Source organism: Octopus sinensis, linkage group LG8 (genome assembly GCF_006345805.1).
Source record: "Octopus sinensis linkage group LG8, ASM634580v1, whole genome shotgun sequence".
Lineage (NCBI taxonomy): Eukaryota > Metazoa > Mollusca > Cephalopoda > Octopoda > Octopodidae > Octopus > Octopus sinensis.
The window spans coordinates 16,725,658-16,743,701 of NC_043004.1; positions in this window are offsets into that span (position 1 = coordinate 16,725,658).

An 18,044-nucleotide genomic window follows, 5' to 3' on the forward strand; every position below is an offset into this window, starting at 1 on the left:
TGACGCGCTAACAGTTTTATCAGCCCGCTGCTTTATCAATAGATTTATAATGCCGTACTGTGCCTAATACTTTAAAACTTAGGTCAACTCTCGAGAAGAAAGACAAGAATAAACACAGTAAAAAATTTATCTACTCACTCAAGTACTTCCGTTAACGTATCAAAGAGCTCTTAGGTCTCTCTAAATATCTAAAGACTACTGTTTATATTGCTAAATAATGTGCTACCGACCTCCGCCCACGAAACAACCGAAATGTTGCATGAAGTGTGTGTATCTGCGTATGCCCCTATGTGTGCAAATGCCCCGCCATAATTGAATAGAAGTCCTGTTTCTGGTCGGCCAATGCTCGTCCAATAATCTTGCTTTAACACAATAAATATTAATTGGTATAAAGAGCTTAACATTTCTAAAAGTATATACGCGATGCTATTTGAAGAAATTTTAATATTTTCTAATCCCTCAAAGTGACCTTAGCACGTTCTAGACCCGTTTATTCTTTGACTGTTACTCAGAACAAGACTCCTAGTAAACACAACCATATATAACTGCCTTAATATCATATTCTTGCAAATCTGAATATTCCCATTTCAATAACATTTTTGATTTGATGTCATATGAAATTAATATTTTAGATCTCTTGTGGCCCATATTTGTATAATATATCAAATGCACATCGTATTTTTTTTATTTATCCTTATTTTCAATCATTTTATCCTTTGTAAAATGCATCTTTCTCTTCTTGTTTAATTATTTAAATCCTTTGCATTCTCAATGCGTATTTACTTATCGTTCATTTCGTTTGCAATATTCTTGTCACTTCTCTTATTATATTTGACTATATATGTATGCATGCAATATAGCTTATCATCAGCAGCATCCTCATCATTTCATCATCATCATCAGCAGCAGCAGCAGCATTTTTATTATCATTATTATTATTATTATTATTATTATTATTATTATTATTATTATTATTATTACTATTATTATTGTTATTATTATTATTAACATCATCATTGTTATTATTATATTCATAAATACAATTCATATGTTTGTACGTGCGTATATGCGTGTGTCATATCTTGATATTCTGATAAATAAATGAATTATACATTTTTAATGATTTTTTAGTCTGTTGCTATTAAATTCCTTTCATTTCAAAGAAATATTCCAAAAATCTTATTGAATACTTCGAAAGAGAAAACAGCAAAGCAAAGAAGAAAATAACAAAAGGAAATGAAAGTAAATCTGAAAAATATTCTCCTACATTAAATTTGCATCGATGCTACGAATGCGTTCAGATATTGGTTGTGGTGCCTATTGTTATAGAGCATTGCATTTCTTCAATCATGTTTTACTCTTAGTGCCAAAAGTCAGTCATGTGTATTTTGCAGCCAACTCTTGGACGAAACTGTTCACATCTGCTTTAGCGACATCGATAAACGTCTAACTAATCCGAGATTAATTCTAGTTACGCTAAAATAAGCTCTTTAAACATTTGCCAATACTCTACGAGAATTGAAAGATAGATATTTCCAGTTGAATAATCAGATCTCTGCGTGTGATCTGCTGAGCACTGAAGCACACTTAGCTTGATAACATTTCATTGTATTTGTTCAGTTACATTTCTATTTTTCAAATCATCTTCGTCTTGTTATATTTGTTTTATTCTTTGCGTTATTTTCTCTCTCTTTACGCTTCAACTAATAGCATTTTTTATTTATTTATTTATTTAATTCTTTCTTTAGTCTGGCGAGCAAATTGTTTATCGTTAGTTAACCATCACAATGCTATATCACAAAGCTCTTCAAGACATCTGGCTTTGGTCCAAGCATCTCTGAAAGATGTTATATTTAACTTAAATAAGTTGAGAGTTGATGTACTGAATAATATATACAAAACATTCTGAATGCATTAAAATTTCTATTTTAGTCAGAAAAAAGCAAAAAAACATAATAATAGAGAAGCTCAAAGACAAAGGGAGATCATTTCAAGAAATTCCATATTCATTCCTTGAAATTAATGTACATGCTTAGAGCAAATTTGTTATCTGTTTTCAGGTACGGACATGTTTGGATCTTTCTGGGCCCAATCATCAGTGCATAGTCGTCGTCATCGGCTTGTCCCTCGAATACGAAGGTTGATTTCTCTTCATGGACGAATATTTCAACCATTAATGCCGATGGCGAATGTGGATAAAGAGGCCGATTCTAGCGTACCACACGGGATTGCATTAGTCACAAGTGAAAGTTGGAGTCGGTCGTGGTTGCTGCTGTCTGGTATTTCGTTGCTGTTGTTCTTCCGCCTCCTCCTCTTTTTTCATCCTTTCTCTTTCAAACAATATCTGTAGATGATTTTTTAAAAGTATTTTGCAACGAAATATTTATTTATTGATTGATTTCAAGAATCTTATCGATAAAGCATACTAGCTTCGTTTTACTTTATCTCTTTTTCACTTTCCTTAGTAATCGTTGGGATTCTGTCAGAATTTTTTAAGATGTTATAAATGTAAAGATTGCCTGCAACATATAAATGTCGATTTAGCAAACAATTATTTGTAGTTATACCGTGCTTACAATATGCAGTTGCCATACACCCTCAGATGAATTAAATGAGGTGTGTCTAATTTCACCACTAATGGGATTTATCTGCTCATTATTCTGCACGTTACAAAAAAAATATAATACAAATATTTTTGCATTGAAATGGAAAACATTCATGAGATAGTTTAATTATAATTTTGATTAAACAGCCCAGGAAATGAGAGAAATTATAGTAAAAATAGAAATAATCTGTTTAGGGTGCTTGAGCTGACATGCGTATCGTAGTTCCGAGGATATGTGAAGCGTGAAGAAAAGTTATAGAATCCAAGGAAATTAAAATGGTTCTTTTAGGCTTAAATTACTTGAAAAAGTTTAAATACAGGATATGTTTGTGTGAGGTGAGGCAAAACAAATTTTAAAGTTTTGGGGCAGTACTCATGAACAGGAATTAATATAGAATTAACCTTACTCTTTCTCACAACGAAACCATATTTGTTTATTACAATACTTAACAATTAAAGTAAATACACTAAAGTATGCAGTAGCTGTCTCGTGAAGAGATTTGCTTAAGTTTGCTGATATTCAGAGGCAGTCTTGTCGTGACCATCATGACATTTTCAAACATATTTAATTTATCTGGTGCCATATTATACAATACGTCCGTTCATTGATGGCATCGTCTTATTTTAATGAAGTTAGGCTGCTATTTCTAGTTTTATAGAACTGCCATAGAAAATTTCACTGAAGAAACCTCAATTAACAATGTTTTAATTAATAATACTTTAATGATATAATAATGATTGAGAGAAACTTCAAAAGCAACTTCTATAACAAGACCGAGGTCTCCCGATACGAAGATAAAAAGAACACCAAGACTCATTTAAGCTACATTTAGCAATAGACATACAAGGGAAATAAGTTTAACGTATTTTAAGATATATTGATCAAAACAAAACTTATATCGATGCTTTTATGATTTGCAGTGAAGTTATTACAAAGTGACATCGTAGTTCAGATAAATGACGTAGAAGAATGAGGGATGGAGAAAATAAGGTAAGGGCGGACAACGATGACAGTGATAAAAATAATAGTAATTAAAGGTGAGAGGCAAGGTTGTAAAAATGAAGCATAGATATCAATTGGAAGTGACTCGAAAGAGGGACCCCGTTGTGTAGTGGAAGAAGAGGAAGAACAAAGTGAAACAGAAAAGAAATAAGCAGTTGTTGCGGACCTGTAAGATGTATTGGGAGAGGAAGCCCGATGATTACATAGCATACATGCAAACACATGTTTCTGCAGTTTTAGTTGTATGCACATTTCCCAACTTCAGTCACGGCGTATATATGTACATATATACGTGTATTTATGTGGAGCGGGGGGACGGTACGTTAAAGATGGACTCATGTTATCACTCGATAAAAATGGAATATTAAATGATGTCTGCAGTATTTATAAGTACCTGTATCTACTAACAGGGAAGCTAGAAGTATTGGATTGTCCGGAAAGTTCGTGCCGATTTATTGTAGCTTACGTTTCAACTTATTTTAGAACATGGTTGAGTTCATAACGTAGGATTTGACTGTATCTTCATTTAGAGCACAGTTTAAGCTATCTTTTCGTGGACGAAGGTTTATGTTCCTATAAACTGTGTTAATTCTGTAACCCTTTCAAATGGTAGATATGAAAGTTCATTTTTGGCACTTGATGCTTTGGGAACCGGACAAAAATTGCTGCAGCTCGGCTGGGATGTGTTACCCCACCCTCCACATTCACCACATATTGCTCCTTCGGATTTCCACTTATTCAGATCTCTGCAGAATAGTGTTAATGGTAAAAATTTCAATTCCTTGGATGACGTAAAAAGATACCTTGATGAATTCTTTGCCTTAAAACTATCTCAATTCTGGGAAGAGGGTATTTTCAAGTTAAAGGGAAGATGTAAACGCATTTTGCAACAAAATGCTTCACATTTGGTTGATTAAAAATGCAATTTAAAGTATTTATTGACCTTTTTCTTTCCTTTAAAAATCGGCACGAACTTTCCAGACAACACAACACATTTCAAGAAATATTTGACCTTGAAATTTATGATCTATTGATATATACATAGAGAGAAAATTGTCGTTATTTTTGTTGTTGGTGTTGCTCTTGTTTTGTTTTTTTGTTTTTTTTTTTGTTGCTGCTTATCCCCAAATCAGCCATGATTGAAGAAAGTCCCGATTAATATCGTTCCACCAGTGGCGATCACACCGTTATTTTATTCGTTTCATTGATAGTGAATCTACTATTTGTTTCAGCCATAATGAGTTTATCATTATTCAATATATCATTTCTGGTTTTTAAAACAATATGTTTTTTAATTTGAAGTGCATTCGGTTCCTACATCGTGCAGAACGAACGATCGCCTGGACGCCGAATCGGATTGACTCCATGAAAAATATCTTCAGTTGAGATCACATGTTATATGTTTTATATCACCAAATATTTGTGGTGAGTATTTATAAATACACTTTGGTTATTTTTTTATCTGCATGAGCTAATGAGAATTACGATTTACAAGTTCTTTCTTAACTCCTATAGCGCTTAGATTCATTATTTCTCATATATCTCTATTTATTCATTTTGTTTAGGACAACTGTGCCAATCACCTTATCATAACCTTCATGATTCTAATGGTCTGTGCTGTGAGAATAACTCGTGTGGTACCTAATTTGTTACATAGCATCGTTTTAAGTATGTCTCGCTGCGGGTGGTGCCAGCTGATCTAATCATCTTCTGGATCACGTGGATGCATGTTAATGCTCATTGCTACATCACACCTTGCAAAGATAATTGGAAAATGTTCACATTAACACAGACTTTATTATGAAATAAGCTATGATTAAAATGCTTATGCATGCTGTGTAGATGTTCTATACTTTCACAGCATATCTTCGCTGAAGGCTTGTACATGAATAAATGCTGATTGTTATAACACACAGTGAGTATTAAAACAGTTTATAGTTGTGAATAACACAGCCACCGTACTACCTGTTATTCTTCTTAAGATAATCTACTTCTGAATTCCTATAGCTTGAGGAGCTTTCTTTTTTAATCTGTATTTTGAAATTACATGTAGCATGTTTTGTATATTTTTATATTGGCTTTGTTTCGAGTGTAGAATGTCTCTGAAAGAAATTCCAACGCAGCTTATATTTTACGACTACTGCTACAACTATTATTATTATAAGTACCACCACCACCACCACACCTACTACTACTAATACTACTTTCATTATTCTTATTCTTATTATTTGTGCTTTATGAAAAATATGTATAATTTGTTTTTAAATCAAGAATAGGAAACATCTTCGAAAACATGCTTTAAAATATTTACAGTAAAATTGTTCAGTTTTAACAAATAAGTCCGCGATTTAAAAAACGTTGCGTGAGAAAGCTGTAGCAATACTTTTCTGATCTTAGTATTGTTATTTCGTAGAAAGTGGATATGCCTATCCTAATAAATAACAATAGAAGTTGTGTATAAACAGCTGAGCATTGTTTGAGTTATACCAATTACAAATGAAGAGTTAGAAATATTCCTTATCAGCCATAATGTGTTTAGTTTCACAGCGTAATTCCTTACATTATCAGCTTGCTTCTGTACAATATGATAATCATTTAATACCGTTTTGTATACAACTATCGATATATCGAGGAATGTAACGATGAGAGGTTTTATTATGTGCTATCAACTGGTCTGGCATTCCATAGTATTTCTGCCTTGTAATTTTTCAAGATAAATGGAACATAAAAATTAAACAAACAGACGATAGACCGCGGAAAGCACGAGCACGAGCAACGATGTTCCCGGGACGACATCGGCCAACAGGGAGCATCAGGCTGCAAGATTCCGTAGTGTGCTCACGGGCAGAAGCAGAGGTGGTTGCCGGCACAGATTGTATTAGTAAACACATGTCCAAGGATCGGGCGATCGAGACTACTATACTCAAATTCAGCCACTTGTCTCCACTGTTTGACTCACGTTCGTAACTTTCAACCGACTTTGAGCTTAAAATAAATCGATGGCTTTTTTATACTTCAGCGGACAAAGCGTGTTCTGATCTGTTGGCACGGTTTAAGTAACGGCGTTTTCGTTAGGTGGTAGATATGAGCACCGATCAACAAACAATTTGTTCCCTGAAAGTATAAAGAAAGCGAGAAGCTTGATTTTGTCTCAAAGATGTAGTTGTTTTAACTTGCGATGCGGCAAAAGACACCAACAGAATAAGTAGTAGACTTTAAAGGTCTAATTACTGGCATTGTTTTGTTCTACTACACTCTTGAAGGCGGCGCACCAGTATGACCGCAGTCCAATAACCGAAACAAACAAAACATGCAACACTGCTTACATTAGACATCGTATTTCAGAAGTACTGGGAAATATGGAGGGATATTTTGATATACTAAGTACCTTGAATATGGGTAAAATTAAAAATAATAGTTGGTTTGGGGATTTGGTTTGCAAGATTCTTTATATGAGTTCATGTGTTGAAGCATATTCTGTTGTGTCTGGGGAGAGTTATTTTCTTTTTGTGCCTTATAATTTAACACACCCACCGGTAACATTTCCACTTATTTCTTATTTTTATTTTCCTAAAATCTTTGTTGCATCTTGCAACCTTTTCAATAGTCAAAACTACTGAAAAGATTGCAAGACGAAACGAAAATTTTAGGAAACTAAAAATAAGTGGAAATTTTACCGGTGAGTGTGTTAAATTATAAGGCACAAAAAATAAAATAATAGCTCATAGGTCATTAAGTAAAGGAGCCTTTGGCCGGACTGTTACATAAAATGAGGAAAAAATTAGTAAATCGAAGTAAGATTACGTCATAAGACGCACTTCTATATCGGTGAATGCTCGACAAACTTTAAGGCGAGACTAACAAACCGTTTAATTTCGTTTAAAGGTTGTGGGGAAATTCAGAACACTATGGCGAAATGCAGAACATTAGCTTAAGTGCGTTCGTCTGGTCCCATACAGATAGAAACGCAGGGTTTAGTATAGAATGGGAAATAATTAGCGTCGCTGCACCTCATGCAACAGGAAGAAAAAGGTAAAATTCGTGCATAGAGAAAATATTCCATATTTTTACAGCTAAGCACCAGTTCCTTAACAGTAGAGAAGAACAAGCTTTAAGATGTTTGCACCTAGATGGGAAGACTTTCAAATACTTCCAGGCAAACGATGCATAAGTTAGTATCCTACATGTAAATAGGAGGTCCCTGGGTTTGCAGGGAAATAAATTGATAATATCTAGTTTGAATTTCAAGCAGCAATCGGTATTCTCATTAAATTAAACTACCTTTTTATAAATTACTAGCAGTATCGCCCGGCGTTGCTCGGGTTTGTAAGGGAAATAACTATATAAGCATTTTTAGAGAGTTACTTCCTTTATAGATGCCAATTTGGGCTTTCTTAGCCATTTCTGTTTTGGTGTTTTCAAGCCATGAAGTCGTTGTTCTAAAAGAACGCTGGTCTCCTTGACAACGCATTACGACGTTGATTTCCTTAAACTCCCTTCCCCACAGCTTCACGAGGGAGGGAAGAAGGGGGAGAAGCAAACACAGGTGCAGGCGTGAGCGTGGACGCCAACTCCGCCGCCATCGACACACGAAAAATTATGCATTAAAATGGAATAAAAAATGATGTTAAATTATTTTTAAAATCGTAGACTCATCGTAGACGCGCGCTAATAGCCAGACGGGCTTGATATTAATCACGACTATAAGATACCCGAATTTGGTTAAACTGCACCGCAAAATGTGGGAGGAGTTAGGAATCTAAATCGTAGGAGACAGACACTCACACAACTACAGTTTTATATATATAGATAGCAAAGCGTTTATGATGTAGAAACAGTATATAATTCAAAAGCGCGATTATGCAGAGAAAATTTTGGATTACTTCATAAAAATTCCTTCATACAATGTATATTTAATTCAGTTTAGAAGAATTTAATTTAATTTGATTTAATTTCATCTAGTAGTTAGCTCTTATACAAAACATCGGAAAATCACAAACTCGTAAACCAACAAGAAATACAGTTTAACCTACATTCGAACTTAAACGTAACGTCGTGATGTGGCCAGCCACGTTGCAATTTTTATCTCTATATCAAGTTTTCAATTCTCCTCATCTTCTTTTGTCTCTCAAAAAACATAGTAACCGAGCAAAATAAATTTTGCCATGCATAAACAATCAATTTGCGTCGGAGCACATCTGCGGACTGTCGTCGAATAAAATTGCATAATCGAAAATACGTAGATGCAAATGCAAGTGCTAATTCTCTATGCAGCAGAAACATGTAACGATCATATATAAACAAGATATGCTGTATTATTGACTGTCAAAATAAACAATATTCAGGTGTTCTAAACTCTATACTCACTATAATTGTCTTTATATATATGTGTGTGTGTCTTTGTCTCTGTGTGTGTCTTTGTCTGTGTGTGTGTGTGTGTGGTGTGGGTGTGGGTGTGTGTGTGTGAGTGTGTGTGTGTGTTTGTGTCCTTTAAGTTCGTTTGCGGGAAATGTTTTGATTATTCAAATATAAGCACCTGTTCCATTATGCTACAGCCGAATGATCGACATCTGACGATACCAGGTTTGTGGAGTTACACTGATATAATAAGAAGAAGAAGAACAACAACAACAAGAGTAATAATAATAATAATAATAATAATAATAATAATAATAATAATAATAATATTTCGTTCAACATCCTTAAAAAACCCTTATTCAGGGACCTTTTGAGCGGAATGGGTTACTCGACCAGAAGGAAATTCTAACTGGGCCCCACCTGCAAGGTTATATGCTGTTTATTTTTATATGAGATCACCATATCGCGCACATATGGTTGTGATGCATGAGCCTAGTGTACCCTTATCAGACAGGTAGTCATGATGGGTATACTGGGCTTCGTATAATTTACCCCAGTGTCACTTTGATGGCACGCACTACTTCCTCACTCAATAATAATAATAATCCTTGGAGGGAATATTTTAATACATCGCAACGCGCGTTTCCACGATTCATGTTTCCCATGAATACGGACTATGATCGTCATAAACAAGCGACTTATGGAAACGGGCGTATCGATGCATTAAAGCATGTATAAACTTCATCCAAGGATTATTATTATTATTATTATTATTATTATTATTATTATTGTTGTTGTTATTATTATAATTATTATTATTACTATATATATATGCATATGTATATGTATGTATGTATGTATTTATGTATGCGTGTATGTATGTATTTATGTATGCATGTATGTGTGCATATGTGTCATACAACCTCAAAGATTTGCAACGTGTAAATGCAGAGGTATTCAAATTTTTACTACATGAAGCCACATCGAGGCAGGAGGTCTCTGTCTATCTCACTGCTTCATCACAAAGAGTGCAGAAAAGAAACGTAGACACACTATAAGACGAAGTTCCAGACGAAGTTCAACCTCCGGCTGAAACCGCTAAATGATAAAAGAATGTTTGTTTATGTGTGTATGTATGTATGTAAGAGTAATAACGATACGTTAGCTTTTTTCTTTGATAGTCACAGACATAAACAGGAGGGAAAATATAGCATTTCTATGTAAAAGGGTACATGTATAATGGAAGTATTGATTTTACTGCGCAGAGCGTTTTTCTTGATTATTTATCTACGTTCATGTTATATAAATAAGTGTTATTTATTGCGACATACTTCTACCTTAAAGTACAACATTTGTTATCCGTTGGTAGCTGGCTTAATAGTTTTCTACATTTTTTTGGCAATATTTTCTGTCTACATTTTTGTCTATGAAAGCCAGTCACTATTATTATGTAGTATGTGATATGTACATGTTCCTGCGTTTACTATCGCTTAATGCATAGTGGTCGAAACCTGCAACGATTCCATATATATGTGTGTGTGTGTGAAAGTATGTAAGTATGTACATATGTGTGTGTGTGTGTGTGTGTATGTGTATGTGTGTATGGGTGAACAAACGGAAGAAAGCAGCACTTACCGCGTCTATTTGGAAAAGTAAATATTTGGGGAGAAATTGATTCAGGCTTAAAGATACATAGACGTAGAACACGTCCGCGTCGTCAGATGTACGAATGTAGAGCTGAAAGAATTTGAACGAAATTTTTTAATGGCTTTTAGATGAGGGTATTTGGACCCTAATGCATACATACATACATACATACATATATATATACATATATATATATATATATATATATATATATATATATATATATATATATCTATATATATATATATATATATATATATATAAAACATTATTGGTGAATTGAAGAAATGGAGCTGAACGCAGATTGAACAGAAATCATTTTATTTCATTCTACACGTGTTTCGAAAGGCACAAATTACCAAAATCCGATTGAAGGTATTTTGTGCCTTTCGAAACACGTGTAGAATGAAATAAAATGATTTCTGTTCAATCTGCGTTCAGCTCCATTTCTTCAATTCACCAATAATGTTTTAATTTCAATTATCCGCACCAACGCACGGTTGCAACGCCAGATGGTAGTACCTCCAACCGTGCTGTTTACTGCTGTGATTTTTGCTACTAAGGTATCGGTTAAACTTTTGATTAATCTACTACAAGATTATTCATCTTTCTATTTCACATAATATATATATATATATATATATATATATAATATATATATATATATATATATATATATATATATAATATTATTATTAGGGAGTATATCTCCAAACTTACAGGGAAAAATTCAAATTAGTATTAAATCAAATTTCACAATATAAACATATAATATATAAAGTAGAGATAAACCACTATTATGCAATTCAAACAATGATTTGGTTTATGTCTATCGTTGTTTGAATTGCATAATAGGGGTTTTTCTCTAATTTTTATATTATATATATATAATTTATAAATTATATATATAATTATATTAAAGAGAATGGATTACCTGCTTCAACATGCTAGATTTAGATACCAGATGGTTCTAAAACCGCTTTACTACTTCAGCACAGGTCGTAAACGAACAGATAATGAATACTAAGATTTTTCGGTTAATTGTGTATCAAATGATTTCGTGCTACATGTTATGAAATACAACCTGCTATCGTCAGCACAATAGTCCTAAGCATATTCATGCAAATATTTATAGATAGGTCCAGGAGTGGTTGTGTGGTAAGTAGCTTGCTTACCAACCACATGGTTCCGGGTTCATTCCCACTGCGTGGCACCTCGGGCGAGTGTCTTCTACTATAGCCTCGAGCCGACCAAAGCCTTGTGAGTGGATTTGGTAGACGGAAACATATATATATATATATATATTATATATATATATATGTGTGTGTGTGTGTGTATGTATGTATGTATGTATGTATGTATGTATGTATGTATGTATGTACGTATGTATGTGTATATGTTTTTGTGTCTGTGTTTGTCCCTCCAACATCGCTTAACATCCGATTGTGGTGTGTTTACGTCCCTGTAACCTAGCGGTTCGGCAAAAGAGACCGAAAGAATAAGTACTAGGCTTACAAGGAATAAGTCCTGGGGTCGATTTGCTCGACTAAAGGCGGTACTCCAGCATGGCCGCAGTCAAATGACTGAAACAAGTAAACGAGAAAGAGTAAAAGCGAGATACCCATATGAACACCGAAACCACACGACCATATGCAGACATTTGCACGTACATACGAGAAAAAAAATCGAATTTACATTCTCATCTCAACCACGTGCTTTGTATGAATATAACCTCGCAGTGAATGTAATATGATCAGGAGCAAATTTATTTAATTTTTATTTTTATTCATTATAGAATTAAGTTAATCAAGTGGTCAGCGTGAAATAAAAAGCTTGTAAGTAATAATGTATACAAAATTTATAATTATATTAAAGGGAGCGTGTTACTCGCTCCAGCGCCCTAGATATAGATGCAAAATGGCTCTAATAACCATCTTAATACTCCTTCAGCACTGGTTGTAAACCGAAGATGAAAAATAATAAATGTGATCTTTCGGTTACTTGTGTATCGAACGATATCAAGCTAAATTTTATGAAAAACATCCTATCATCAACACTAAAAGCCTAAACATAAATTTAAAAAAATATATTTTTGCTCCTGATCAAATTGCATTCGCTGCGAAGTTATTTTGATAAACAAAAAACACGTAGCTGAGATGGAATATATATATTCTTCTCCTTATATATATATATATTTTTTTTTATTTATCTAGTTTCAGCTCACAAGCTGTGGCCATACTGGGGCACCGCCATATATTCTCACAAACTTTTATATATGTATGTCTGTCTGTCTGTCTGTCTGTCTGTATGTATGTATGTATGTATGTATGTATGTATGTATGTATGAATGTATGAGTGTGTTTGTGTGTGGAGGAGGTGATGGAGTGTTCCAACTAAATTTCACAGTTTGCATTAATGGAAAAGAAAACAATATGCCGCCATCCAAGAATAATGATAATTTTAAATATGCAAAAATATTAACTAGATTATGGCTGGGAAATAACAGCTTTTACCATGGCCTTAATATGGCTCCGAAATTGGTGTCTGCATTTCTATCTATGTCCATGAAAGGATCATCGAGCAACTTGATTTTGGCCAGCAACTCAACCTTGCTGTTTCAGTCACAATGTGTTTAAGCATCCCGAACACATTGTATTTAAAATTTTATATTTCCAAATAAGCGCGCGAGCTGGCAGAAGCGTTAGCACGCCGGGCAAAACGCTGAGCGGTATTTTGTCTGCCGTTACGTTCTGATTTCAAGTTCCGCCGAGATCGACTTTGCCTTTCATCCTTTCGGGGTCGATTAAATAAGTACCAGTTACGTACGCACTGGGGTCGATATAATCGACTTAATCCGTTTGTCTATCCTTGTTTGTCCTCTCTGTGTTTAGCTGATTGTGCGTGGTAAAGAAATAGGTATTTCGTCTGCCGTTACGTCCTGAGTTCAAATTCCGCCGAGGTCGACTTTGCCTTTCATCCTTTCTGGTTCGATAAATTATGTATCAGTTACGCACTAGGGTCGATGTAATCTACTTAATCCCTTTGTCTGTCCTTGTTTATCTCCTCTATGTTTAGCACCTTGTGGGCAATAAAGAAATAAGTTCACAGTTTCAATCACAATTCTTTCCGGTAATTTTTTTTTCATACTATTATCCTAACGTTTTGCTGGTTTGTCGTCTGATTACTCTAACATTACAAGTATTCCTCTTTTTTGTGGACATGACTAATTCTTTGTAGACAGCATACATGTTTTTTTATTGCTATTATAATATACAGGGTCGAGAATCTTTCTGAGATATATTTGTTGCCAACTAGTGTATGAAGCATATGAGGTAGGCTACTGCTTTCTCTGTCTTTCTGTTATTTTCACTCGCTGGCGTCAATGATTCCCGATTTATGCAACTTTTTTAATAATATCAATTTTCTCGTAGTTACTATTATTGAAACTATATGATATTATTACTGGTGTGGCAATACCGCTATATACTTTCATTTCTATATTGATCTCACTTTTGAGCACAAGATTTATTAGGCGTCCGTATTCTGTAATGAAATTCCATTTCATGTGTTCGTGCTTGAAGTAGATGCATTTGGGGAAACCTAAATAATTGTAATATTAGGCAGGTTCGTGATCTTGGATTATATTGGATATTTCATGCTCTTGCTTATTAAATGCAATGGTTAAAGTAGTAAAAGTAGTAATTCTGTGATCCTGTAGAATTGCTTATAGTTATTCTTCAGATCGTCTTCTAGAATAGTCAAGATATACAAGCATACACAGAGATAGATAGATAGATAGATCTACATATAAGTATATATATATATATATATATTATATATATATATATATATATATATATATAATATATATATATATACAAAGAGAGGGGAAGGGAGATTTACAGCACTACTTCGCGTCGTATCACTGGTACTGAGTTGATCACTCGAGAACATGGAAGTCTTGACGAAGTATGGATACCCCAGAAAATTCATTACCGTCGTAAGACAACTACACGATGGCATGTTGGCAATGGTACAGGGCAACGGAGAGACCTCTGGTTCATTCCCTGTCTCCAGCGGAGTGAAACAAGGATGTGTCCTTGCTCCCACATTGTTCAGCCTTACGTTTTCAGCCATGCTTTCAGGGACACAGATATAGGCATCGGCATCAAGCACCGGTCCGATGATTCAGTCTTCAACCTCGGGAGGCTCAAAGCGAAAACCAAGGTTTCAGTAGACACCGTCAACGACCTCCTGTTTGCTGATGACTGCGCTCTCAATGCTGCCACTGAGTCCAACATGCAGCACAGCGTTAACTTGTTCTCTGGTGCCTGCAACAACTTTGGCCTAAGTATCAATACAAACAAGACTGAGGTACTACATCAACCAGCTCCAACCAAGCCCTACGTTTAACACAACATCACCATCAACGGGCAGCGAATGAACCCGTTGGACACTTTCACCTACCTTGGCAGCACACTCTCTAGAAATGTTGTCGTCGATGACGAAATCAACGCCAGGCTCGCCAAGGCAAGCGCTGCCTTCGGCAGGCTACGCAAGACTGTCTGGGACAGGAGAGGGATCACCATCATGAAAGAAGATCAAGGTGTACGAAGCTGTTGATCTCACAATGCTGCTTTGCGGTTGCGAGTCCGGGACGGTCTACCAGCGTCATGACAGGAAGCTGGACCACTTTCAAACAATACCCCTCTGAAAACTGCCCAGCATCCATACCATCTTGATGTAATCTCAGCTTCGCTGGGCAGGGCACGTAGTTCGCATGTCAGAAGATCAATTCCTAAAAAGATTGCTCTTTGACGAGCTGCAAAAGGGAAAGCGCTCACAAGCACTTTAAGGACACTCTGAAAGCCTCACTGAAAGCTTTCAACATCGACCATGACACTTGGGAGCAGTCTGCTCCAGACAGAGAAGCGTGGCGATCAGCTGTCCACAAAGGTGCCAACACATGCGAGACCAATAGGATCGCTTCTGCAGAAGACCGCAGACAAGCCAGGAAGAACAGAGCCACACTGTCAAAGACGCGCTCGGGCGCAGATTTGCCTCACTAGCCTTCTGCGGACTCACAAAACAAGCCCACCCCCACCCAAGGATGACTAGATGGTCTTCGTTGCGTCGACGGACAAACTACACAATATATGTGTGTGTGCGTGTGTGTATGTGTGTATTTTCTTTTCATTTTCATATACATACATATATCACGTGATCACGAGACCGACCAGACCATCAGATGTTGCTACACATCGCTGGTCACAATGCGTTCGCATAGTTTTAGCCTTCGAACGACGCCACCCCGCTGGCTAAGCGAGCAGGCCAACAGAAGAAAGAGTGACAGAAAGAGTGGTGAACGAGTGGTGAAAGAGTACAGCAGGGATCACCACCCCCTGCCAGAGCCTCGTGGAGCTTTAAGTGTTTTCGCTCAATAAACACACACAACGCCCAGTGTGGGAATCGAAACCGCGATCCTCCGACCGCGAGTCCGCTGCTCTAACCACTGGACCATTGCGCCTCCACACACACACACACACACACACACACACACACCACACATAATATATATATATATATATATATATATATATATATATATATATATATATATATTCTTTCTTGTATTCTTTTACTTGTTTCAGTCATTTGATTGCAGCCATGCTGGAGCTCCGCCTTCAGTCGAACAAATCGACCACAGTGCTTATTCTTTGTAAGCCTATGTATATGATCCGCTTTACCCTTCAATGAAGAATCTCAACTTACGGATCCTCATCCTATTTACCCAGACAGCACTACCAGCTCCCCACCATTCCAAACATAATTAAGCACCCCAACAATTCAATCCAACGAAGAAGCTCTAACACGTGCTCGTAACCAGTTACCCAGGCAGTAACACTAACCTCCCAGCAATCCCTGTATAATAAGTAATAATAATATTGATTTAATTAATTACAATAATAACACCAATAATAACTTCTACCAACCAAATTACAATAAACATTTTTTAGACCAAGCGGAGAGAATCAGGGACACACGTTGAAACAAAACATACGGGAGAAACCCAAAGTAATTAAAAGAAAACTCTCTCTATAACAAAAATCATTATACTAGCCAAAGTTTTAAAGTTTACTCCAACCACACGAAGATTTAACCATAAGGATATTAAGGACAATATTTCGGAATTCTGCAGAAAACTACGACTCGCAGAAGCAGTAACTGACTACAATAACGAAGATGAATCAGTAGTCAAAAACAGAAGTAATTACCTTCCACATAAGGGTAAGAATAAAACACTGGATGACTTCTGCGACCATATCCAAAATTTCCCTTATACATCCAATAAACGAAAAATTAATCCGAATCTCAACAATCTAGAATGGAAAAATCTAATTGAACTACAAACCGACAAAAACCCGACAATTAAAGAAGCAGACAAAGGAAGTGCTGTAGTTCTGATGGATATAGAAAACTATAAAAACCTAGTATCATCCATACTAGAAAACGATATATATATATACTAGACCGGACTACCCGTGACCCGTAGGATCACTAGGAAACTGAGTTCCCCAGGAACGGAGTTTAGTTTCATGGGTTTTGTTTTCTTTTCCAGGTTATTTCTCATGCTTTCAGCGAATGTGACATCAAAATCATGCATAAACGGCTCCTTTTCACAGAAAAGGTAAAATTGACTGCGATTTCTTGAACGTTCTGCTACAACGTAACAGGTATGTAGCGTCCTTTATCGCAAATAGCTGTTACGTGGTAGCAGGGCGTGCAAGAAATAGCAGCCAAATCTTTGGAGGTGGGATACGTTGAATGCACTCGAAAAAAACAATGAAAAAATACTATTTTACACCGAGGGTAAAAACGAGTCTTTTATGAATATTTACAGTATTTTTAAAGTAATTTGCACTTTAAAACATTTTTTGGATATCCCCAAAACAAATTTGTAATGGTATTCACTTGAAAATCATTTAAGGAAACATTAAAATATTGTCTGTTTAAAGAAAGCTAACATATAAATACTTACTATACAAACACCTTACATTTTTGAAATCACATTCACTTAAAAAAATTTTTCTAAATGAATAAACTATTGTGTTTAACAAAAGCGAAAGTAGAAACATTTACTGAAAATAAACAAATCCTATTTTATCGTTGTCAAGTCACTGTCTCTAATCGAAAGATAAGGGTTTCTTACCTTTCAGGATTAAGATTATTTCCGGAATATTTTCCCATAATGTACCAGATTGGCTGAGTAACATTGCAAACAAGCAAGATACAAACTGACTTTTAACGTATAATACATATATATATATATGTGTGTGTGTGTGTGTGTGTGTGTGCGTGTGTGTGTGTGTATGTGTGTGTGTGGGGGGTGTATACATGTCACGTATGCATATTACAGTAACATGTCTATAT